The sequence below is a fragment of the Tamandua tetradactyla genome, chromosome 14 (assembly GCF_023851605.1).
Source record: "Tamandua tetradactyla isolate mTamTet1 chromosome 14, mTamTet1.pri, whole genome shotgun sequence".
NCBI classification, from domain to species: Eukaryota; Metazoa; Chordata; class Mammalia; order Pilosa; family Myrmecophagidae; genus Tamandua; species Tamandua tetradactyla.
Window position 1 is genome coordinate 19,913,416 of NC_135340.1, and position 25,529 is coordinate 19,938,944.

General features: G+C 39.8%; 1 long non-coding RNA gene across 1 annotated transcript in view; it reads left to right on the forward strand.

Annotated features, from left to right (window-relative positions):
* LOC143655666 (uncharacterized) overlaps positions 1-25,529 on the forward strand; it is a 325,146-nt gene that overhangs the window by 275,119 nt on the left and 24,498 nt on the right. The window contains exons 4-5 of the long non-coding RNA XR_013162210.1: positions 3,933-4,009; positions 10,335-10,435. This is a non-coding gene — a long non-coding RNA (uncharacterized LOC143655666). The remainder of the gene's footprint in view (positions 1-3,932; positions 4,010-10,334; positions 10,436-25,529) is intronic.

Genomic DNA, 25,529 nt, shown 5'->3' on the forward strand with positions numbered 1-25,529 from the left:
CTCCCTGGCTTTACTCTCAGGAAAGATGTTAGAGAGATCCCTTGCCAATGCCGTTGAGATTTCATGGTAAATTCTCATGCATGGGATGAATGGCTCAGAGAGTGATCAGCTCAAGTTGCTAAATTCCAGAGACCCTGACTTGAGCAGATGCTGCCTGTGTGAACTCTGTCTAGACATGGAAATTGTGCTCCTAATCTCTAAATCTTGCCTTCTCTAAATTCTCTGACAACGTGCCTGTCTCCATAAACATTCTCACCACAGGAACGAAGCTGGAAACACATGTGCAATCAGCAGCAGCAGCAGCTACAAAGGGACTTATGAAATCTGCTCAAAAATAGCCTGCTTGCCCCATAGGCATGCACAACAGCCAAACAGCCAGGGTGAACGTGTCGGGCGGCAGATTTTTCTCTGTGTTTCAGGAGGCTCCCGGTGGCCTGCCATAGTTAGGCAGGAGGGAGCCCACTGGTGATCAGAAACACCCAGAACTAGTTGTGCAGCTGTGAGCCATGAATCCTGGCATCAGTTCCTACAGTGCCCACCCTCTCCTACTAATGCCTCTCCCAAGGGTCACCAGGTCTAAGCCCTCCTGTCCTATGTACCCTGAAATTCCTCAGCTCTGGAGATATTTATTTGGCCTAGAACTTGGAGGCCACATAAAGAAGATAAAAAAATCTGGCTCCCACCCTTAGATTCTATTTAATATATCAGTTCATTGGTCTTCTTGCAGGGTTGGGACAGTACATTTTTCTAGAGTGGATGCACAAGGAGGAGAAAGGTGGTCTGGCTGGGATGCTTGGAACTTTAGGGAAAATGGGGTTCAGAGATGCACGCCCACTGGTCTGCAGGGTGCTGGGATTGGGGTGGAGAATTGCTGTGAGCTGGCAAGTGCAATGATTGTCTCTCCTCTTTCATCTCCTGCCTCAACTGCTTGTGTGATCTTTCGCTCAGTCACTTCAGATCTCCTGCTTCAATTTCTTCTACTGAGTGGGAAGGTCTCTCCTCTATCTGCACTCACATAAGGAAAAGGAACACAACTCAGGTGGCTGTTCCTTATCACATGGCCTTGGAGTTGGGATCTCAGTCAACTCTAAGATTCCATTATTGAATGAAATCACGGAGGTTCTGGGGATATTTCTCTTTCGGGCTGAAAAGATAAGATGAGTCATCTATGTTCTGGTAGGAAAGACCATTGGGCTAAAAGTCAGGAGACCTGGGATCTGAGCCAGCTCTGCCATCTTGCTTCATGTGAATTACTGAAGTTCTTCCAAGTTTCCTCAGTTGAGCAAAGCTGGGACCTGTAGCCCAGAAAGCACTCTGGGCAAAAGCAGTGGCTACGTGGGGCAAGGGAATGTGCAAAGGGCAGGGTAGAGGGCGTGGCTAAGACTCTCTCTTTCATGGGAGACTGAAACGAACCTTTCTTTAGTCTCCCATCCCCACCCATAGGCTCCCTCCCCTTTTCCAGTAACAAAGTTGGCCCAGGTCCAGGCGGGTGTCTTTTTTGTCAAACTAATTCCCAGGTTTCTGCTGGGAGGAGAACAGCGCTGGGAGTAGCCTACATTCATCTTTGGTTTCGGGGTAGAACTTTGATTGTCTCTCTGGGTACACCATAACTAGGCTTGGCCCATCCCCCTCACCAAAGTGCTGTGCTTCATATCCTTTTCTGGGAAGCTTACGACTTTCTATTCTAGCCTCAGAGGTATGGGCTAGGTCAGCACGACCCAGACAGAGTATTTGAGGTAGGTCAGCCATTTGCTGAGTCAGCCAGGGAGGCCCTTAGGCCCGTACCTTATAGCAGAGTTCACATCTGTTTCTGAGAGGGCTGTTTGAATCTGGTGACTTTCACTGTTTCCTTTGTAGTTATTTTAGAGAAAATGAAAACTAAAGCCTAGTTCTTCAGTGACATGAACTATGTTTGAAGATTAGGGTTGTGGGGGGGGGACCAGAATGGCCTCTGAGTCTTCTACTTGGAGTCACAGTAGTTGCCTAGGCCAGGTCCCTGGGCTTGTGGCCACCATGTTGATTTTTCCTGTTGGCTTCCTTTATTTGTTTTGGTAGCTTGGGGTCTCAGGACCCTAACCCTTGCTTCACATTAGTACTTCAGAGGAACCCGTGAAGATACAACCTGATATTGTGGCTCATTCTAATGGGTTTCAGTAATAAGGAAAGGTGCCTATTTGTGCAGGGCTGTCACTGAGGTGGACTGTCTGAAAATCACGTTTCTAAAAGGCTTGAGGGTTTTGACCTCCACAGAATCTTTCTTCATGTTTTGTGTCAGGCAGTTTGGAGAGCCGCCTCCAACAACTTGGCTGCAAAGACCTGGCAGCTGTTCAAGGCTGAATATAGTAGGTACTTCGAGTTTTAATCGTGGCATGAGCAGAGACTCACGTACACAACCCCTGACATGCAAATATGGGCTCAGAGGCTGTTCTGGGCCTCAGGGATGAGTTTACAAGTGGCTGTGAGGTGAAGGTGGAAATGAACTCCAGTAGCCAAGAAGGTGGATGAACTGAGGGCCTCTGCTTGTGGGGGGACTGCCACTCTGCTGCCTCCTTCCTGTGAGCCTCAGGTGAAAGGAGCCATCTCAGTCTGAGTGGCAACTGTCTCCACATTTGTGACCTAGGACCAGCTGTTGGAAGAAGAGGAAAAAAACAAGCTTATTATTTTTGTTTTGAACAAAACCTCTGAAGTTCTACCTTTAGCACCACACAAATCTTCTCTGTGTTTAAATCATGATAAGAAAACACAAACCTAGATAAGTAGGAAGGGAATGTTGGCATGGAGAGCAACAAGGATCTCTTCTGTGGCCTAGGTGCCTGTGGCACCTCTTTCCCTTTTTTCCTGTCACTTCTAGGATACCATTTCCCAGGCTTCTGTTCAAGTCTTGGCCTGAGTACTGACCAATTGCTCTCAAGACATAGGACAACATATTCTCAGAGATCTAAACCATGCATAGGGTGTTCTAAACAGTATCTATAGTATCTCTGTCTCTACATCTATCTATCTATCTATCTATCTATCTATCTATCTATCTAGCCATCTAATCATCTATATCTTTCTGTCTAACCTATCATATATTTATCTACCTATCTAGCTAAATCATCTAACCATATCTACTTAACTATCTACCTATCATCTGTATAATCTATCCATCCATTTGTATCTATCTATGCTATCTGTCTATACATCCATCCATCCTTTTTCTTTTTCCTTGAGAAAATAGACTCTGTTAGAAAAGCACTGGTACCATTCTTCAAGAAGATTGTTGTGGATCTAGTTTAATTTTCCTCATGGTGTCTCAGCTGGAGGTTCAGTGGAACAGTAGAAATTGTCCAGACTTTGGAAAGAGATGGGTTTTACATTGAATCCCAAGTATGCTACTTGCAGCTATAGAACCTTGTATAATTTGCCTCAATTCTGTGGCCTCTGTAAATGGAGATCAATACCTCCTTTGCAGGACTTTTGTGATGTTTCAATGGAACCGTGAATACAAAGTATCAATAACATATGAGCATCCAGTGGATGGTGATCCTACCAATTCTTTGATGTTGTAGTGTTTTCGAGACTCCTCTTGAGGTACACAGAAAGGACTGGCCCAGGCACAGCACACACCATCAGCTCATCATGCCCCATCGGTTTGAACTTGAGTCACATGCAAAATGTCTCCACAGCAGGTTGCATGTGGGAGGGAGCTGAGCTGTGATGCCATTCATTTCTTATACCAATTTAAATCTGCTCCCAAACAGAATTGGGACAGAAAGTGCAAACTCTCCTAGAGCCCAAAGTTGGAGAGGAAGCTGCTGATAACCATTGTTTAAAGTTTAGACAAATTCATTTTAAAGAAAATAAATTTAACAAGTCTATTCAAAATATGTAATACATTCATTGCCCACTCTGTCTGCAGAGAGTATCAGCCATTTTATATCTTCCCCCAGAGATATGCGGCAGATGGAGAGCAGGACCTGACTAGGAATTGGAAGATCCAAAACCAAGCCTCAGCCGGTGATCTTGAGTAAGCCATTTGCTTTCTCTATACGTACAGAGTTTTCTCATCTGTAAAATGAGGATTGATGATGATAATAATAATAGTTCTATGTGCCGTGTATATCTGACAATATTATATTAAAATTCAAATGATATTGTGTATTTAAAGCCTTCTGCAAACTGCAAGTTTAAGAAATGGTTGTTCTACTTTACAGGATGGTCATGAACCCATTTTAACAGCCTTTGTTGGACTAGCAGTTCTCTGGTATTATGCATTTGAAAAGGTATAGCATCTAGCTGCAGGCAATTTTTTTCTAGCAAAGGCTTGGAGGTAGTCTCAGGAAGCAGGCTTTTCAAAGGAAAGATGATGCAAGTCTGAAAGGGCTAACCATTATATAAGGAGATGGACTCAGGGTTCCTTTGGACGGTGATAACTGGAACCCTCTCTGCTTTTGTCCTATTCCTCCTCAAACACTCTCAGGTCTCTTTATCCTATATGAACATAGGCTCCCCTCCTCCCTGCTGCCTCCCCTGCTCTATTGTCTTCCTGACAAGGAGCCTGTGGCAGACAGTCCGTGCTCACCAAGTGTCCTTTGTGTTGTGTTCATGTACATTTTCCAGCTTCTTTGTTGTCAGGTTGAGGCCACATAACTCATTCTAGCAAATGAACCATGAGCAGAGGTGACATGTGTGACTTCTGCCTTGTGGCAATAAAGAGCAAGTGTGCTACCTCCATTGTTCTTTATTTCCTCTGCCATGTGTTCCAGAAGGCACAGTTACGAGATGCAGGAGGGCTCTTTGATCTGCCTCAAACTTTTTGAGAAGAAGAAGTAAGCCTTTTATTGTGTTAAGCAACTGAGATTTGGGGATCTATGCTGTGATCGCAGCACAGTTTAGGCTGTCCTGCCTAACATGGCGGACACACTGCTTCACTCCCCCATCACCTACATCCTCTTCAACTCTGTGCAACCTTGTGTCCACCCTCTTGGCTTGGTGAGGCAGCGGTTCTCAAAATTTACCACTGACCTCATCCTTAGTCACCTACTGAAGCTGCTGAGCTGCCTGATAAACTTGAGACTGTTCACGACTTTGGCTGAAGTTCTTTCTCAAACTTTTACTTCAATATTTTAAGTTAAAAAAAAAATACATTCTCTTATAAAGGATATGCTCCCTTACTTTCCTAATGACATAACTACCTTCTTTTCTGCTTGTTTTTTTTTTTTTTTTACACCAGAGAATTGATATAGTTTATTCAGTGTTTAAAATTGGTTGCTAGCAAATCAGAAATAGAAATGTTCAGAAAATGAATATATAATTTATACCAATTATAATGATTCAATATTCTCGTTGTCTGGTAGTAGTATTTCAAAACTTGTGTTTCTTACTTAAAACAAAGTACTCATTTCAAACTTTTTCTTTTCTTTTTTTTTTTTTAATTTACAAGTACATTTTAACAAGTAATTATAGAACAGATTTTAAAGTTTGGTATGGGTTACAGTTCCACAATTTTTCATCTAGCTGCTCTAAGACACTGGAGACCAAAAGAAATATCAATAGAATGATTCAGCAGTCATACTCATTTGTCAAATCCAGTCTTCTCTGTTGTACTCTTCCTTCTCTTTTTTTCTTTTTTGTGAAAAATAACATGTATGCAAAAAAGCAATCAATTTCAAAGTACATCACACAATTGGTTGTAGAAAAGATTTCAAAGTTTGGTATGGGTTATAATACCACAATTTTAAGTTTTTACTTCTAGCTGCTCTAAGGTACTAGAGACTAAAAGAAATATCATATAATGATTCAGCAATTATAGTCATTTGTTAAACCCTACCTTCTCTGTATAACTCCACTATCACCTTTGATCTTTTTCCCATTTTTTAGGGATCTGCTTGTATTTTATCATTCTATCCTAAAGACAAAAGCTCCCCTAAATATCTGCCATGGGCCCTTCTCTTTTCTCCCTCTCACTGCCCTAGTATTCTCATACGTGTTTTTGCTGTTGGCCTGTGTGTGTGAGGCTGCTGTCCTCGCTGTAGCTCCAGGCTAATATTTCCAACCCTCTACTGATAATGGAATAATAAGAACTGGGTTTATTATTGTCCTTTCTCCTCTTTTTCCTCTTCTTGTTTGTGATGTGCTCTCTTTCTGCCCGTGACACTGTTGCCCAATTTCACCCAGATTGGAGCCCTGGATTAAGTTTTTTAGGGGGGTGCATGGTCCAGGATTTGAATCTGGGTCAATTCCTGTATGGATTTAATTTTTTTTACTCCTTTCTCTTCTCCATTTCACCATTCCCTTATCTAATCAGTTATTGAGTGCTGTGGAGTCTCTTTTATTTGGTTCCTTCTCTGTATTTCTACGGCTGTTACACTACTTGTATGAATGTAAATGCACTGAGATGGGACAAAAATGCCACCCCCTACCCCACTGTTGACAAATATTGAGGGGCACTGATGTTTTAACTCTAAGATTTATAAAGTCTTAGTAGCTTTAAGAATAGTTGACTGCGGTTACTTCTGGGGAAGGAAATGAGATGGGAGCAGGGGGAATGATAGGAACTTTCATACTTTAAATTGTATTATTCTGTACTCTTTACGTATTTTCTCTTGCAAAGATTCATTTATTATCTATGGAATACAAAAAAATTAAAAAAAAATAGGGCTCCCTGTGAGGTAGTTAAAGCCTTCATAACTGGAAGTGCTTGAACAAAAGTTGGGTGACAGCCTTGGAAATGTTGTAGAAGGGATTCTTGTTTTTAATGGTAAACTAAAGGCTCTTTCTGGTCCAGTCAGGATTAGATTCAGCTGTCAGTGGTGGAAACCCCCAAATGGGAGAGGATTAAACAAATGATGAACTTATTTTTCTCTCAGAGACCTGAAGGCCCAGGGTTGCGGGAGAGCCCCACAATTCTCACGTTGTTCTCCTTTCTGTCCACCGGCACTTGGCTTCCATCTCATGGTTTAATTAAGCTGTTTGAGCTTCGGCAGTCCTGTCCGCGTTTCCCGTTAGCAGAAAGAGATAAGTTAGGGCACAGCCATCCTTTTAAGGATACTTCCTGGGGGTCGCTTCCTTCTGCTTATACCCCACCCCCACCCCCGTGTGACCAGAAGCTCAGCACCCAGGAGACCAAGCTTCAAGACAGGCTGGGATACGCTTTATCGCATGTGGCCACCTCCCCAGCTAAAATTTGGGAATTCTTTTACCAAAGAAAAAGGGGAAAACAAATATTGAGGGGCACTGATATTTTAACTCTAAGTTTATAAATTCTTCATAGCTGCTTCTAACTGAGCTGTCACCACTCACAGGACTAAGCTTGCCGTGCATTTTCTTGTTCATGCTCACACCCCCGGGAGCCCGAGTCAGCACTGTCAGTATGACATCGAAGCTTAGTGAGGTTAAGAAACCTGGCCAGAGTCACACAGCTAGAAAGCACTAGGTCTGAGGTTAAATCCAGGGCTAACTGACCCCAGAGCCCATAACCCCTATACTATCTTTGTAGTCAGATGCTCTCTGCCTGAGTCAGGGTTCTTAGCTGTGAGCAAAAGAAGCTGGCTCTAAGTAGAAATGGAGCCTATTTAAATATTCTGGGTAGTTAGTTCACAGAATGATTGTGAGGGTGTAACACCAAGCCCAAAACTAAAAGGGACAGGAAAAATGCCCATGCAGAACTAATAATTCTGGTGTGAAAGCTGTTGATGCCTTTGTCCTTGCCAAAGAGAGAAAGTTTCCTGTCCCTTCCTGCCTGTGCTACCAGCTCTCAATTCCAAGTCCATGGGGCTATTTCTGATTGGTGGAGCCAGTTTCTGTGCCTGAACTGAAAAAGAAAATGGGAGAGCTGGTATCCAGTGTATTATTTCCTATCGTGGGAAGCTGTTCTCATTCCCACCAAACCGTAAAAGTGGGAATTCTCTAGACTTGGAGAGAGACTCAAACGCTGACATATGCCCACCCACCATTTTACTTCCTTATGTCCCTCATTTTAAGTTAAAAAAAACTTGAGCAAGTTGAATTTGAACTGGAAAGTTTTGAAATATTTGTTTCCCCCTTTGACCTTTTTTTCTTTAGAAATTCCCTTGGAAGCAGTGGTTAATCCCCAGCCTCTGTGATGGAATGTGTGATGTAATGAATACTGATCCCCCAAAGAGGGCCCTGTTTTAATTTGAGGAACCTGTGGCTATGCTACCTTCCATGGCAAAAGGGCTTTGCAGGTGTTACTAGGTTATGGATTTTGAGATGGGGAGATCCTGGATTATACAGGTGGACCCAATCTAATCACAAGCATCTCTATCAGGAAGTAAGGGAGGCAGGAAACTGAGAATGAGTCACAGAAGGAGAAATGATGAGCAGAGAGCAGAGGTCAGGGTGACGTAATTGTTGGCTGGGGACTATAAGCCAAGGGATGCAGAAGGCTCCAGAAGATAGAAAAGGGAAGGAAATAGATTTTCTCCTAGAGCCTGCAGAAGGAAGGTGGCCCTGCCAATGACTTGGATTTAAGCCCCATGAGACCCGTTTTGGGTTCTGGCCTTCAGAACTGTAAGATAATAAGGCTGTGGTGTTTTAAGTCACTAAGTTTGTAGTAATTTATTACAGCAGCAACAGGAAACTAATGCAGGTTGCTAACTAAAATGCCAACAAGTTCCAGGAATATAAGAAGGCTGAGGAATGTAATATTTCTTGAAACATGTGACTCTTCCATTTTTTTTTTCAGTTTTGATAGGGACATGAGTGCAAAAATATTTAATTTTCCTCCTAATTTTATCTGTAAGAAAAACAACTGTAGAGGCAGACGAGAAATGGCAACAGGAATCTTTAGTGGGAGCTAGAAAATAGAAGGTGGTGGGGACTGTGATGAACTGCAAATGAATAAGCTGCTGAATGAGAATGAGCTGCAGCTAATTGTTACTTTGTAGAATTTGGATCTGGTGTTGCCAGTGTTTCTAATTTAATTTTAATACAGTTCTTTTGTGGTTATTGAATTACAAACCGTTCACACAAAATATGTCTTTGGGCAGTGGCTTGTTGCTTCCAGGAGTAGAACAATTTCATTTCCCACCTGTTCTTGTCATCACCATAGAATATGTTTTCCAATTCAGATTTCTTGGTTTTGCAATCCTTTGTGCACAGAGTAGCAGACGTCTTACTCTTACATCCACCTTCATTCCACGCCTACCCAGCAATGTGGGATTGCATCGTGAAGCTAATTTGATTTTATCATCATTTTCATTTTCCTTTGTTTCTCCTTTTCTTTTAAAGCACTTTACAAAGCATAAGCAGAAAGCTTTCAGAGTTAGGTTTTTAAATATGGTGCAGTGCCCAAAACATTCTCCATACTTCTTTTTTTCTACACATTTTTTATTATGAAATATAACATACATGCAAAAAAGCAGTACATTTTGAAGTACATTGTAACAAGTAGATATAAAACAGATTTCGGAGTTTGGTATGGGTTACTGTTCCACGATTTTAGGTTTTTCCTTCTAGCTGCTCCAAGACACTGGAGACTAAAATGTCGATGTAATGATTCAGCAGTCATACTCACTTGTTGAATCCTACCTTCTATTATAATTCCTTCTTATCCTTGGACACTTTTACAAATCTTTAGGGGGCTTGGGTTCTGCCCTTTTTAATTTTTTCATGTTGGAAGGGAGTGTTGGTAATATGGGATGGGGGTGGATGGATCTAATTGATGTTCTTGGAGAGGCTGGCCACATTGGGTTTCAGGATTTATCTGACCCAGGAACCATCTGGAAGTTGTAGGTTTCTGGAAAGTAATCTTGGTATGTCAGACTTTTGTAGACTCTCAGATAGAGCCTTGGGTGTTCTTGAAGGTTAACAGAAATGGTTTTGGTTGGGGTTTCGCAAACCCATGGTAATTGGCAATATCTAGCTAAAGCTTGCGTAAGAGTAGCCTGCAGAATAGCCTCTCAACTCTATTTGAACTCTCTTAGCCACTGATACCTTATTCTCTTACATTTCTTTCCCCGTTTTTGATCAGAAAGCCATTGTTGACCCCACGGTTTCCAGGACAAGGATTGTCCCTTCTCCACACTTCTTAAAACATCCTTTCCCTGCCTAGATAATAGTTAAAGAAATTTACAGGTGTTCAATTGTCAATATATTTATTGAGCATCCAGAAAGTATTTGGCTATGCTGTGTGGACTACAAACTATAGAACATAGCAGCTCCCCCTGAACATGCCACTCATACTGGGGAGCAGCTGTCTGACCGTGTATTTCTTGAGGAGTTGAAACACAATGTGACTCTCCATGCTAGCAAGGTATTTGCTTAGACAGCTGAGCAAATCAGGCATTTATATCTCTTCATCATTCTTCTGATTTGTATTTTCTCTACAGGACCAGTAAACCCTGTGTATACGACTCATCTTTCGGAGTCTGGAGCTAACTCCCATTATGGCAGAATGTGCTTAAAATTGGCACCAGCCCCAAATTGACAGGTGAGTTCAATCTTTCCATGGTCACAGGGAGTAAGCAGGGGAGCTGGATGTTTTCCTGGTGCCTCAAGTCCCTGGTGACTTTGACCAGGCTCCAAGCTGTTGAAATTTTGCTGAGTGGAACAGCATTCGGACATTATCTAGATTTTGAGGGCAAATGTATTTTTCCCAGCTCTCGTGGTACCTGGATCCATGCTACACACATAGTGGGCCTGCAGTTAATGTTAGGTGAAATAACTGTGGTAGCTGAAATGTGCTGAGCACTTAGTATATGTTAGGCATAATGCCAAGTTCTTTACCTTGAATATCTCATTTTATCCTTATAGCAACTACCTTACTATATAGTTATTTTTATTATTCCCATTTCACAAACAAGAAAAAAATGAGGCTCAAGGTCATACTCCTGCTTGATGGCAGAGGCAGGATTTGAACCCAGGTATCCATTTTAGAAATACCACCTGGGTGAAAATTCTGTGTCACCTACAATATTTTATAATGTGCTTTACATGTAGAAGATCTAACACAAACATTTCTTAACTGAATGGATGAACAAATGAAACAACTGTAGAAGTTAATTTGAATTTTAAATGTACTCAGGAAGATTGCTGTTTAAAGGATCTGAATAGAGTAGATGGGTTGATCCAGTTTATTTAAAGTTACTTATAAATGATCATTAATGAGTAGAAATACGGCTGGAAGATGTTTGGGAAAGTGACTTTTGCTTTTACTATTGTACTTTTCTGTATTGTTTGATTAAAAAAAGAAAGGGGGTAAGGAGATGTATCCATCTTAGCCTGGGTTCCACTTAAACTACCTGCACCAAATCCTTATCTGGTTTACTTGGGACATGATCCCAGGAAAAGGAGTGAGGGAGCAAGCAGATGGAGGCGAGGAAACAGGAAATACAACACAAGGAGGGGTACAAGGCTGAGGAGGTGAGTTATGGGAGCTGCTGTTTTGTGACTTCCTATAAGTACAGAAGACTCAGAGCTTTTATCCACGAACTCCCAACCCTCTACCATAAACATAAACATTTCCAGGCTTTGCTTTCAGGGAAGCCATAGGCCCCTGTAGCATCAGAGAAGGGCCCAATGCTAAAAGCAAAGAGGGCATGCCTTATGCTTGAGGTGGGGCACTGTCCATGCAAAGACAGTCAGAATTCCTAGAACTGTGTACCACAGCAGCGGCTCAAATCAGAGGTGGCTGAGGGGATGTGACATGGTACTAGAGGCATCTACTATGAAATCACTTTTCAAAAACCAGTAACAAGGGGTGCAAGGGTGTTTCAGTGATAGAATTCTTGCTGCCATGTGGGAGACTTGGATACAATCCCCAGCGCACTTCCCAAAAAACAAACAAGCAAAACAAATAAAAACTAACCAACCAAACGAAAATTCACAAATGGTACTGCAAAAACAGGATATTCACATGGAAAAAGAATGAACTGTGACCCTTCTGTGCAGCATACAAAAAAACAAAACAACCAAAAACCCCAACTTTTAAAAAAAGACAATAAAAGAAATTTGTGAAACAAACAAGCAAAAATATGATTTGACTTCATAAATGTGGACTTTCAGAAGTGAAATTTTCAATGAGATATATTTTGGGGGGGGGGCGGGGGTGCATGATCCGGGAATCAAACCTGGGTCTCCCGCATGGAAGGCAGGAATTCTACTACTGAACCACCCATTCAGTGAGAGCTTGAGGTACACTGTGTTGTAGGTCATCTTCTCCTGGAAGCCGACCCTCAGGCAAAGAAAACATTCAGGAGGTTGATTAGGGAGTGCTCTTGGGAACCATGCATGTAGGGGAAGGGAGAGAAGCAGGATTGGGACAGGGGAAGTGAGCTGTGATATAATCACAGCAAGCCTCAGAGGATGCCACAGGGAGCTGCGCCGCTGGTACAGACTTGCAGAGGTGTCTTGACTTGGGTCAAGGAAGCTGGGCTTTTACACGTGTGTATCAACCCATCACTGGATGCTGGATGCTGCCAGGAGGTGACTTGAGGCAGTTGTCTTCAACTGAGAACAATTTCAAGGGGGCTTAGAGCTGAGGTCTGCCAACTGTGCTAATGGGGATCTGGGCAGTGCAACATAGTGGCCACTGCAGGGCGCTTTTAACTTGCATTGAAACAGGTGGATTAATAAATTGAAATTAATTAATTGGAAAATTCCAACCCAGAGAAAAAAGAAACAATTCAACAACTCTCTCTCCTAACCATGGCAGGCCAAACTGAAAAGGTGCTGTGAAGAGGGCAAGGTTATCATTAGTTTTTTTTGTTGTTGTTAAATGAAGAGGTTGCGTTAGATCAGGAGTTAAAAACTGTTTGCTCACAGATCAAATTTGTCTGCAAGCCCTGTTTTGTTAGCAAGACTTTTTTTTCAAACCCAGATATCTGGCTTCTTTTGCAATATGGAAGACTTGGTGAATTGGGCCTATATTCTTTAATATGGCAAAGTGTGAGCTAGAATGGAGTAGGAGGCACCCCTTTTTTGGTACTGTGCTTTCCCTTTAACCCAGCTCCCTCCCACCTGCTTCAGTCTGATCACTGAGTTCTGTAAGCTTTTGAGTTTGGGGTCTGTGACCAATAAGGTTCTACCTAGCTCTGAGGAGCTGCGATTCTGTGCGAACAGACTTATGTGATGCTGAAATGGTTTTTTTGCTTCCTAGCAGCGTGAGGACAGCTAGAAACCTCTGGCTTCATAGTCATAGCTCCTTCTCTTTCTGGAGAGTCTTTTGGCAAATCAAGGACATTTCTCTGTAGGTTAACTTTCTGGCTTTGCAAAGGACATTCTCAATGACCCTAACCTTGACCACAAGCATGAAGCAAAAATGCTTGTGGTGGTGGCAGTGGTGGTGGTGGCAGCGGCGGTGGCGGCGGCAGGGGCTGTGTGGGATTTTCTAACCAGGAGAATATAAATTAAGACACAGTAATTCCCACACCTGGATGAATCTTAGAATTCCTTGAAGTATTTATAAAATTACAAATGCTCTGCTTTCTTCCAGGCCCCTCTATTTCAGTAGATTTGGGTGCAGTAGGTGGAGCTCAAGAGTTTTTATTTTTGATCTGTTTGTGATCTCAGTATGTAGCTGGACTTAGGAGCCATACTGGCTCCTCATAGCTGTGCCATGTATTTCGTGCTTTGTTTATGTATCATAAACTTCTAAGCTCCCAATATTCAGAGATCATTTCTTATTCATCTTTTTATCCATCACCATCCTTTTGTGCTAATACCTAGCACAATACCTGCAGTGTTCTGCAATCATATGCACTCAATGACTGCCTTGTGAATGAGTGATTGAATGAGTAAATAAACATTTCTGAATAGCTTTCTTCTCTAGAAGGTGAAGAGCACAAACCTCCAAAATCATACTGAAGATCATTTGACTTAGAGAATTTATTTTATAAATGCAGTGTCAAGTCAGAGAGAGAAAGAGTCCTAGCTTTATCTTGGAAAGGTTTTGCCTTGGGGATGTTAAGAAATAAATGATTCCTTCTAAAGAGAATTATATTTCTCATCAAATATAGATTATTCACCCATCCAATACAGTGTGAGTTATTTGTACAATATTTCAAAACAGTAAATTGACTGACTAAAAAAGAAACTTTCTAAATTATGCTGAAATTTTGCTTTGAAATATAAAGCTTGAAAGAATAACACCAGGAGCTTTTTTTCGTAGTAGGAGATAGATGCAGTGATACAAATTTAATTGACTGTGTTATAGTTTATTTATCAGGCACTCTGCTTCCAAAGAGTTCAAAAGCCTGTGTTTATAGAGTACCAGGGGAAGGGCTGGTGATTCCCTAGTTAGTTTCGATTTTGAAGGAGGACAATCCAGATCATTTTGGCTCAAAGAAAATATGGAAGTTGTTTGGCTGTTTTATACAACGTGCCCTTCCTGGAGGCCCTTTGCTTTCCCTCTATCTCTTAGCCTTGGGAGTCTCCCATAACAGGCCTCAGTCTTCAGAAGGCTATAAAGTGGGTGGGAAGGAGTACAGGATTGGACTGAACTGCATAGGATGTGGCCTACCAGGCTGAACCAACCGCCTTGGGGAAATTGCACACTTTATCTAGAATGCCAGCAATCAGAAGTTTGTTAGGTAAATGTTACATGAATTCCTTGTACCCTAATGATTTCCATCTTGAGTTAAATTAGAATAAGTTTATAAAATCTGTGCTTTGCATCACTGGCACCTGTACTTTTTAAAAATTTTCCTCTAACAACAAAAAAAATAAGACAAGGTTATAATATATGATACACAGTTCAAATTAATGTTGAACAGATAAAGAAGGTAATGTTGCTGAAAGTCAACCATTGGTGGGTTTTACCATAGCACTGTGCAGCAACTTGAAGTGTTCACTGTCAGCTGAAAGCCCAAAGGCATGGCATGTAAGGTAGGTGGGAATGTCAACGTTTAGAAATTACATTGCTCAGGATAAATATACTGAAGTGAAGCTAGGCTATGAACTAGTTGGAATGTACATATTTCAGCATCAGCCCGGTTGTTGTCTGTGACATTTGAAATTATGGCTACTCATTGCATGGCCAATTTGTACCCCAATTTCCACTCCTGCAGTGAGCTATAATGATAGCTACTATTACTTCTTCCATTGCTGTTGTTATCGGCCTTGTTGCTGTGTTGTTGTTGTTATTGGCTGACCCTGTGTGGCCAGCAGGAGATTCTGAGGATCTGGGACCTTGAGCTAGAGCCTGAGATTTGTCATTTGCATAGACGCCAAAACTGCGATGAGAATTGGGCAAAGCATGAGATGCAATGACATGTGAATTTAATACCTGTGAGGTTTATGGTCCTACCACATAAGGATATTCAAAGGAGGTGGAATACCATCCAATTCAAAGTTCTTTAGAAATAAGGAAAATTTTTAAAATCTTAAGAGTCAAAGTAAATCGTGGGTCCAGGACCAATTGGTGTCCTGATCAGGGAATTCTCTAGTTAATAAGAAACCTTACTCTACTGAGGAGGTATTCCCAACACTGTTTGAGAAAGAACCCCAAAATAGTTTCGGTAAGCGATGCTTTCTTTTAGTGGGTAAGCATCTTTTTTTTTTTTTTCCACTTTTTATTATTCTGAAATGTAACATATACACAAAGAAAAGAAAGAAAAAGAAATTTTCAAAGTACACTTCAACAAGTAGTTACAGAACAGATTTCAGAGTTTATTATGTTTGTTTCAGAGTTGTTATTCCACTATTTTAGATTTTTCCTTCTAGCTGCTCCAAAATACTGGAGGCCAGAAGAAATATCAATATAATGATTCAGTAGTTATACTCATTTGTTAAATTCGATCTTCACTAACTCCTCCTTCTCCTTTGATCCTTCTCCCAATTCATAGAGATCTTTAAGCAATGCTGTTCTGACTTTTGTGAGAAGGGGTATCAATACTAAAGGATAGGGGGATGGAATTAGTTGATAATCTTGTAGAGGTTAGGTCCTCTGGGATTTGGGATTTATCTGGCCTAGGAACCCTCTGGAGATTATAGGTTCCAGAAAAGCAAATCTAGTGCATGAAACTTTTTATAGAGTCTCAGTTTGAGCCCTAGGTGTCTTTTTATTCTCTTTTAACTTTTTTCATTGTATAATATAACATATATACAAAGCAAAGAAAGAAAAAAGCAATGGAATAAATATTTTTTTATCATCACAATCAACTTTTTTTTTTTGTGAAAAATAACAGATATACAAAGAAGCAATAAATTTCAAAGTACAGTGCAACAATAGTTGTAGAACAGATTTCAGAGTCTGGTATGGGCTATAATTCCACAATTTTAGGTTTTTACTTTTAGCTGCTCTAAGATACTAGAGATTAAAAGAAATATCAATTCAATGATTCAGCAATCACATTCTTTTCTTAAACCCTAGTTTCTATTCTATTCTTTGATCTTTCTATCCCACTCTTTAGGGGTATTTGGGCCATTTTGGGCTATCTAAAGTTTTCATATTGGAAGGGGCTATCAATAATGTGGGGTAGGAAGATGATACTCTGGAGAGACTGGGCTCTCTAGGTTTTAGGTCTTATCTGGTACAAGATCCATCTGGAGGTTGTAGGCTTCTGGAAAGTTATCCTAGTGCATGGAACCTTTGTAAAATCTTAATATATTGCCCCTAGGTATTCTTAAGCGTTAACAGGAGTGATGTTGCTTGGGGTTTAGCAAACCATGGCAATTAGTACTACCTAACTGAAACTTGTGTAAGAATAGCCTTCTAGAATAGCCTCTTGACTCTATTTAACCACTCTTTTAGCCACAGATGCCTTATTTTACTATACTTCTTTTCCCTCTTTTGGTCAGGAAGGCACTGTCGATCCCATGGTGCCAGGGCCAGACTCATCCCTGGAAGTCTTGGCCCACATTGTCAAGGGAGACTTTCACCCCTGAATGTCATATCCCATGTAGAAGGGAGAGGGTAATGATTTTCCTGTAGAGTTGGGCCTAGAGAGAGGCCACATCTGAGCAACAAAAGAGGTTTCCTAGAAACAACTCTTAGGTCTCATTATAGGTAGTCTTAGCTTCTCCGCTAAAGAAATAAGTTTCCTAAGGGTAAGCCTCAAAGTCAAGGGCTTGCCTATTTTCTTGGGAATCCTTAATGGTTGAGAGGGTACCTGGGGTTTCCTAGATGGGAACATTCAATAGTTCCTTTGTTTTTCCTTTTGGACCATCAAGGGACTCTACCAATACTTTTTAATTATTAGTCTACTGTAGTCTGAGTTGTATCCAGTGTTGCATTGAGCTATACAGAATTACAAGGCGTCATTCACATCTGGACTCCAGGAGTCTGGGTTGTTTAAATGAGCTAGCCAAACAAATTGATTTAGATTGTGTGTTACAGAAAATTTAGGTTCTACACATAATAATCCTCTCTGCTTTGGTCTCATACAGTAAGCGAAGGTCAGGTGTACATATGCTGTCTTCTTTATCCTGTATTCTGATTTACCTTAGTCCCAGCCAGATTGGCTTCATTTTAATCTCTAATTGAGGCCTGATCTTTTTCAATTACTTTTAACTGTTATGTCTATTACTATGCTAACTTTCAGGGCTTCAGCACTCATTTCTGGGTCTTAGGTATCACTGAGTTACAGGGAAATACCAGCTGATATACAGTTAGTGTCTCAGAATCTAGAAATACACTTACAACTTCAGACTAAATGTGGCTGTTATAAGGACTTACAATCTAAGCTTCAATTTTCTGATAAGTATTTTCTGAAAGAGACCTTAGCATATATTTGTTCTTTTGTTTCTGGCTTATTTTGTACAATATGTTGTCCCCAAGGCTTACTCAGTTCATCGTGTGCCTCTTGACATCCTTCCTTTTTGTAGCTGTGCCATATTCTACCATATAAATGTATCACAGTTCACCATTTTGCGTCTCAGTTGCTCCTTTGGCTCTCTCCATTTATTGGGCATCATGGATAATATCCAAAATAAACAAACCATGTCTTACAATATTTTTCCTTGGTTGTACAATCAGCAGCACTCTCAATTTTAAACAATTTCCATTGTCTGTAGAAACAAAGAACTGACAAACACAGCCTCACCAAATATCAAATCAAAACTACTCTTATATCTTGTCCCTCCCTCGTGATTAGTTGACCCTGGTAGTGCTGTGATACTGCTGATGTCTTCCTGTTAACTATTGGCCATAGCATGCAACTTGAGTTTCCCCTCCATACTCCTTCACTGTTGACTCTTTATCCAATCTCAAACCTTTGAAATAGTTTATGAGAGAACTTGTTTATAATTGCACATTTTATCAGTGGGATACATGGAACTATCCATCCCCTTTTGTATTAGCTAGGGTTCTCTAGAGAAACAGAATCAGCAGGAGATATCTGCAAATATAAAATTTATAAAAGTGTCTCACGTAGCTGTGGGGATGTTGAGTCCAAGGTCTATAGGGCAGGCTGTGAGTGGCAGCTCCAATGAAGGTCCTTGACAAACTCCCAGGAGAGGCTGGCTGGCTGAAGCAGGCAGAACGATTGTCTCTTCTGAATCCTCCTTAAAAGCCTTCAGTGATCAGATTAAGTGTCACTCATTGTAGAAGACACTCCCCTTAGCTGACTGTGGATACAGCCAACATGTCGTGGTTTAAGTCCATAAAATGTCCTCACAGCAACAGACAGGCCAGCACTTGCCAGACCAGACAACCGGGCGTCACCACCTGACCAAGTTGACACATGAACCTGACCATGACACCTTTCAATCATATTCACCTTCAATATGGCAATGTTACTTATAACCCCACTAATTAGTTATCATCACTTCTATCTGTTCCCTTGCATTTAAGTTCAACCTCATTGGATAGCCTTTTCCCCATCTATTTTCTGTGTAACTCTAGGTCTGCTATATTCTGTAGTGTAACTTCTGAGATTACCTTTACCAGAGTCATAGTAGAGAAATCATACAGTAGCTGTCCTTTTGTGTCTATCTTCTTTCAGTCAGCATTGTATCGTCAAGATTCAGCCATGTTGTCATATGCTTCAGGATCTCATTTCATTTTACTGCTACGGAATTTTTCATCATATGTATATACCACATTTTGTTTACCCATTTGTCTGTTGATGGGCACTTGGATTGATTCTATCTTTTGGCAATTGTGAATAGTGCTGGTATGAAAATCAGTGTGCACATGTCTGTCTGTGTCACTGCTTTCAGCTCTTCTGGGTATATACCGAGTATTAGTAGTGATGGGTCATAGGGCAGCTCTATATTTAATTTTGTGAGAAATTGCTGAACTGTTTTCCAGAGCAGCTGCACCTTAATGCATTCCCACCAACAGTGACTGTGTTCCAATTTTGCCTCATCTTCTCCAACATTTGTAGTTTTCTGTTTAATAGCAGCCATTCTTATAAGTATTAGGTGACATCTCATTATCATCTTGATTTGCATTACCCTTATAAATGAAAATGAGCATCTCTTCAGGTGCTTTATAGCCATTTATATTTGCTCTTCGGAAGAGTGTCTATTCATATCCTTATGCCCAAAATTCGGCTGTTTGTTCTTTTGCTGTTGAGCTGTATAATTACTTTATGTACACAGGATATCAAGCTTTTTCCAATATGTGTTTTCCAAATATTTTATCCTATTGAATAGGCTACCTCTTCATCTTTTGACAAAGACCTTTGAGGCACAGAAGCTCTTGATCTCAAGTTCCTATTTTTTTTTCTTTTGCTGCTTGTGCTTTAGGTGTAAAGTTTAAGAAGCTAACTCCTATTATTAGATCTTGAGATGTTTCCCTATACTTTCTTCTAGAAGTTTTATGGTACTGGCTCTTACATTTAGGTCTTTGATCCATTTTGAATTAATTTTTGCATAGGGTGTAAAGTAGAGGTCCCCTTTCATTCTTTTGGCTACTGAAATCCAAGCCTCCCCATGCTCATTTATCGAAAAGACTTTTCTGTCCCAGTTCAGTGGATTTGGTGGCCCTATCAAAGATCAATTGTTCATAGATTTGGTGGTCTGTCTCGACACTCTTGATTTGATTCCATTGATCGATACTTCTATTTTTATTCTGGTACCAGGTTGTTTTGACTACTGTGGCTTGATAATTTAAAATCAGGAACTGTTAGTCCTCCTACTTTGTTCTTTTTTTCAGGATATCGTAAGCTATTTGGGATCTCTTTCCCTTCCAAATAAATTTGATAACTACATTTTCCAAGTCTTCAAAGTAGGTTATTGGGATTTTGATTGGTAGTGCAGTGAATCTGTAGATCAATTTAGGTAGAATTGACATCTTAACAACATTCAACCTTCCTATCCATGAGCACAGAATGTTTTTCTATCTACTTAGGTCATTTTTAATTTTCCTTTAGCAGTGCTTTTAGTTTTCTGTATACAAGTCCTTGACATCCCTGGTTAGGCTTATTCCTAGATAACTGATTATTTTGGTCACTATTTTGAAGGAATTTTTTTCTTTAGTTGTCTTCTTAAATTATTCGTGTATAGAAACATTATTGATTTTTGTACATTAATTTTGTAACCCACTACTTAGCTGAATTTGTTTATTAGCTCAAGTGGCTTTGTCGTAGATTTCTCAGGATTTTCCAAGTATAGGATCATGTCATCTGCAAATAATGAAAGTTTTACTTCTTTCTTTCCTATTTAGATGCCTTTTATTTCTTTCTCCTGTCTAATAGCTCCAGCTAGGACTTCTAGTATGATGTTGAATAATAGTGGTGACAATAAGCATCCTTGTCTCATTTCTGATCTTAAAGGGAATGCTTTCAAACTTTCCTAATAAGATAATGCTAGCTAAGGGTTTTTCATATATGCCCTTTATGATATTTAGGAAGTCTCATTCAATTCCTACCTTTTGAAGTTATTTTGTCAGGTAAGGATGCTGAATTTGGCAAATGCTTTTTCAGCATCAATTAATATGATCATGTGATTTTTTTTCCCTTTTGATTACAGTTAATGTGCTGTATACATTGATACAGTTAATGTGCTGTATTACATTGATTGATTATCTTGTGTTGAACCACCCTTGCATTCATGGTATAATCCCCACTTGGCCATGATGTATCATTCTTTTTAATATGTTTCTGAATTCAATTAGCAAGTATTTTGTTGAGAGTTTTTGCATTTGTGTTCATTAGGGAGATTGGTCTGTAGTTTTCCTTTCTTGTAACTTCTTTATCTGGTTTTGGTCTTAAAGTGATGTTAGCATCATAAAATGAGTTAGGTAGAGTTCCTTTTTCCTCAATTTTTTTGAAGAGTTTGAGCAGGATTGGTGTTAGTTCTTTTTGGAATGTTTGATAAAATTTCCTAGTGAAGCTATCTGCTCCTGAGCTTTTCTTTGTAGAAAGATTTTTAATAACTGATTGAATCTCTTAACTTGTAACTGGTTTGTTGAGGTCTTATATTTATTCTCGAGTCAGTATAGGTAGTTTCTGTGTTTCTAGGAATTTGACTATTTCATCTGAGTTGTATAGTTTATTGTCATATAGTTGTTCAAAGTATTCTCTTTGATTTTAAAAGTCTCTTCAGGATCCAAGATAATGACCCCCTTCTCATTTCTGATTTTTAAATTTGCATCCTCTTTCTTTTTTACTTTGTCAGACTATCTAGGGGCCCCTCAGTTTTATTGATTTTCTCAAAGAACCAACTTTTGGTTTTGTTGATTCTATTTTTTTGGTTGTTGTTGTTCTCCAGTTTGTTTATTTCTGCTTTCATCTTCATTATTTTTCTTATTTGCTTTGGGGTCAGTTTGCTGTTCTTTCTCTAATTTCTCCAGATGAGGAATTGAGTCCTTGATTTTGCTTATTCTTGTTTTTTTAACATAGGCATTTAGTGCCATAAATTTTCTTCTCAGTACTGCCTTTGCTATATCCTATAAGTTCTGATATGTTGTATTTTCATTATCATTCATCTGCAGATATTTACTGATTGCTCTAGCAATTTCTTCTTTGGCCCACTGATTACTTAAGAATGTATTATTTAATCTCCATATTTTGTGAAAGCTCTGGTTCTTTGGTGATTATTAATTTCCAGTTTCATTCATTGTGGTTAGAGAAAGTGCTTTGGTTAATTTCAATCTTATTAAATTTATAAAGAGTTATTTTGTGGTTGATTTAGACATTAAATTTAAGTTGATAACTTTCTAACTTTGTAAAATGTATTGAAACATTTACAATTTAATTTGTTAGATTTATAAGATTACTTAAATACTTGGGAGGTTTTCTTTGTTAAGACAATTAAAATAGTTAAAGAAAAGTGAATACACTATATTAATGCAGTTTAAAATGTTTAAAGGAGGGGGTGAAGGGTAATTCAGTGGTGGAATTCTCGCCTGCCATGTGGAGACCCAGGTTCAATTCCCGGTCTGTGCACTTCTCCCCATACTCCCCCCCTGCCCCCCCAAAATCAACAAATGGTGCTGCAATAATGGGATGGTCACATTGAAAAAAAAATGAAATGTGAGAAATGTGACCCCCACCATAAGGCATACAAAAAACCCAAAAGTTTAAAGGAGTAAAACCAAGTTTATAAATGGGTCCAAATATTGAGACCAAAAATAACTTTTAAAAATTTCTTAGATTTATAAATAGAATATAATTTGCAAGCTGAACTTAAAAATTTAACCTTAGTAATTCAGTGATCTTTCAAAAAAAAAGACCAAATGGTCCTCTAACTAATGCTATTGGTGCTCCAACCAAACCCCCCTCAAAACCTGGGCTAAGGCACTGCAACTTCAAAATTGCCTCCCATTCAGAGGTTCCCATTCTCATTGTAGTTTCTGTGACTGTCACCCCTAGAATTTAGTGGAGTGGTCATACATTTTGGTCCTCTTGAAGGGCACCAGAAACTTACAGTGGAAATACTAAAAGGCTAGAACAGCACTTGTGTCCTTGTTTTCCTGCCTAGTAATGGCCTTTGGCTGTGCTAGGCTCCCAGTGAGTCTATATGATTGCATATTCTCCATCACCCCTCCTGAGGATCAAAGTCTACTTTGAGTTGTTAGAAGTTAAGTATGCAGCAAAAGGCGGGGTGGGGCGAGTGGGGGGGTGGGGGGTGGAGGGGGGTGGGGGGAGCTATTTTTTTCTTATCCCAGGGTGAGCCTGAGGCCAGTTTGTGAAGCAGGCCAAGTTTCTTTGATCTGTACCCATTTGGGTTCCAGGCTCAGATCCCTTAGTCCCTTAAGGCATCTTCAGCTTCCCAAGCTCAGTGTAAATTGGGGGTGGGATACTATAGCTTTTCTATCACCAGAGCTTTAGGGAATCTTGGGGAAGAGGTAGATATCCTAAGTATTGACCAACCCCTGGTTCAGCCCAGGACCTGAGAAATTAGGAATCTAGAGAACTGTTAGATCAGGTTGTTGAAAGTCTATCTTTAGAGAGTAAAATGAACCTCTTGAGAAAGAACTTCCCCTCTGTGAATAGGATGCTGGTCAGAATCATGGTCTAGTAACAGAGCCGTAGCTGCAGAAGGAAGAAGTGATTCTGGGGAGGCTTAAAGCTGATGGATTTAGGCTTGTTGGTTTAATTTTTTTTTACCACCCTGTTAACACCTTGCTCTGCTGTGGTGCATTTGTTACAATTGATGAAAGCACATTTTTATACTGGTACTATTAACTATAGTCCATGGGTTAACTTAGGGTTCACTGTGTCATTTACTTCATGGATTAAAATTTTCTTATTTTACTACCATATATACACTTAACATTTCCCCTATTAACCACATTCAAATATATAATGTGGTGCTGTTAATTACATTCGTGATGTTGTGCTATAATCATCACTGTCCATTACCAAAATTTTTCCATTGTCCTAAATAGGAACTCTGTACATTTTTAGCCTTAACTCCCTATTCCCTACTCTTGCTAGACTAGATTCTATATTCAGTCTCTGTAAGTATGCTCTTTCTAGTTATTTCTGATCAGTGAGATCATACATATTTGTCCATTTGGGTCTGGCTTACTTCACTCAACATGTCTTCAAGTTTCATCCATGGTGTTGCATGTATCAGGACTTCATTCCTTTTTATGGCTGAATAATATTCCATTGTGTGTGTATGCCACATTTTGTTTATCCATTTATCAGTTGATGGACACTTGGGTTGCCTCTATCTTTTGACAATTGTGAATAATGCTTCTATGAACATTGGTATGCAAATATCTGTGCGAGTCCCTGTTTCAGTTCTTCTGGGTACATATGAAGAGGTGGGATTTCTGGGCCATATGGCAGTTCTACACTTAATTTTCCAAAGAACCCCCAAACTGCTGTCCACAGCAGCTCCACCATTTTACATTTCCATCATTAAAGACTGAGTGTTCCCATTGCTCCACATCCTCTCCAACACTTGGCAATTTCTAGCTTAATAATAGCAGGTATTCTAGTCGGTGTGAAATAATATTTCATTGTGGTTTTGATTTGCATTTCCCTAATAGTCAATGATGGTAAGCATCTTCTTGTACTTTTTGGCCATTTGTACATTCTTCTTTGGAGAAATGTCTATTGAAGTTCTTTGCCCATGGGTCTAATAATGAGTGGTCAAGTATCCTGGTTAATCTCTCCGACCACAGGATGTACTCTTAAGCCTGGCTTCTCTTTTCAATATAAGCTTTTCTTTACTGTAGGAAAGTAATTCAAAGCATGTGCATTTCATACATTGAATCATCAATACCATTTATTGTTCAAAGTATAGTAGAATATTAATATTCCATTTGGGCTTAAGTATTCAATTATAGAACAAAGTTTAATGTCTAGCATTGGAGAGTTAATGGCTTTGGCTTAGATAACTTGAACTGCCAAGAAATATTTTATAAACAATATATCACAAGTGCATGCTAAACCAATTGCAACAAGATAAGTCTTATGTAATGTCTTCCTGAAGTCCTAAAACAGATCTTCTCTATGTTATGGCAAATGGTCAGGAACAAGAGTGATAGAGTTTCTGCAAGCAAAGTTGTGGTTTAGGACAAATATTTTATTATATGTAAATATATGTGTGTAAAATAAAGATGGGATTATCATCCTTGATTCTGATGCAAATCCTGGTTATGACTTATTTCCCTAGAGATAATAGCATTCATATTTGAATTAATTTCTTGACGGAAGTTGTATTAGTCAGGGTTTTTCAGGGCAACAGGACTAACAGCCTATATTATTTACTTATATATAACATAAATATTATGAAATGTATTATGGGAATTAGCTCATATGACTGGGTATGGGCAAGCCTGAATTCTGTAGGGCAGGCCAAAAGCTAGCAATTCCAATGAAGGTTTTCAATGAATTTCCCAGGAGAAGCTGGATGGCTGAAGTAGAGATGGGAATTTTTTCTGATGGCTGAACTCATCATTTCTACCATTTAAGGCCTTCAACTGATTGGATGGGCCTTCTCTCATTGTTGAAGGCAGGGGCCTTCTCTCATTGACGTAGTAATCAGGCATAGATGCAATCAGCTACTGATGACATAAATGCATGAAATATCCTCATGGTAACAATTGCTTGCTTGACCACGCACCTGGATACCACAAACTAGCCACATTGACGCCTGAACTTTACCATCACAGAATTTGAATCTAAAAGGCTATTTGTGTTGTGGTCATTTGGAGGATCTTAGGAAGGTCCTCAGGGAAA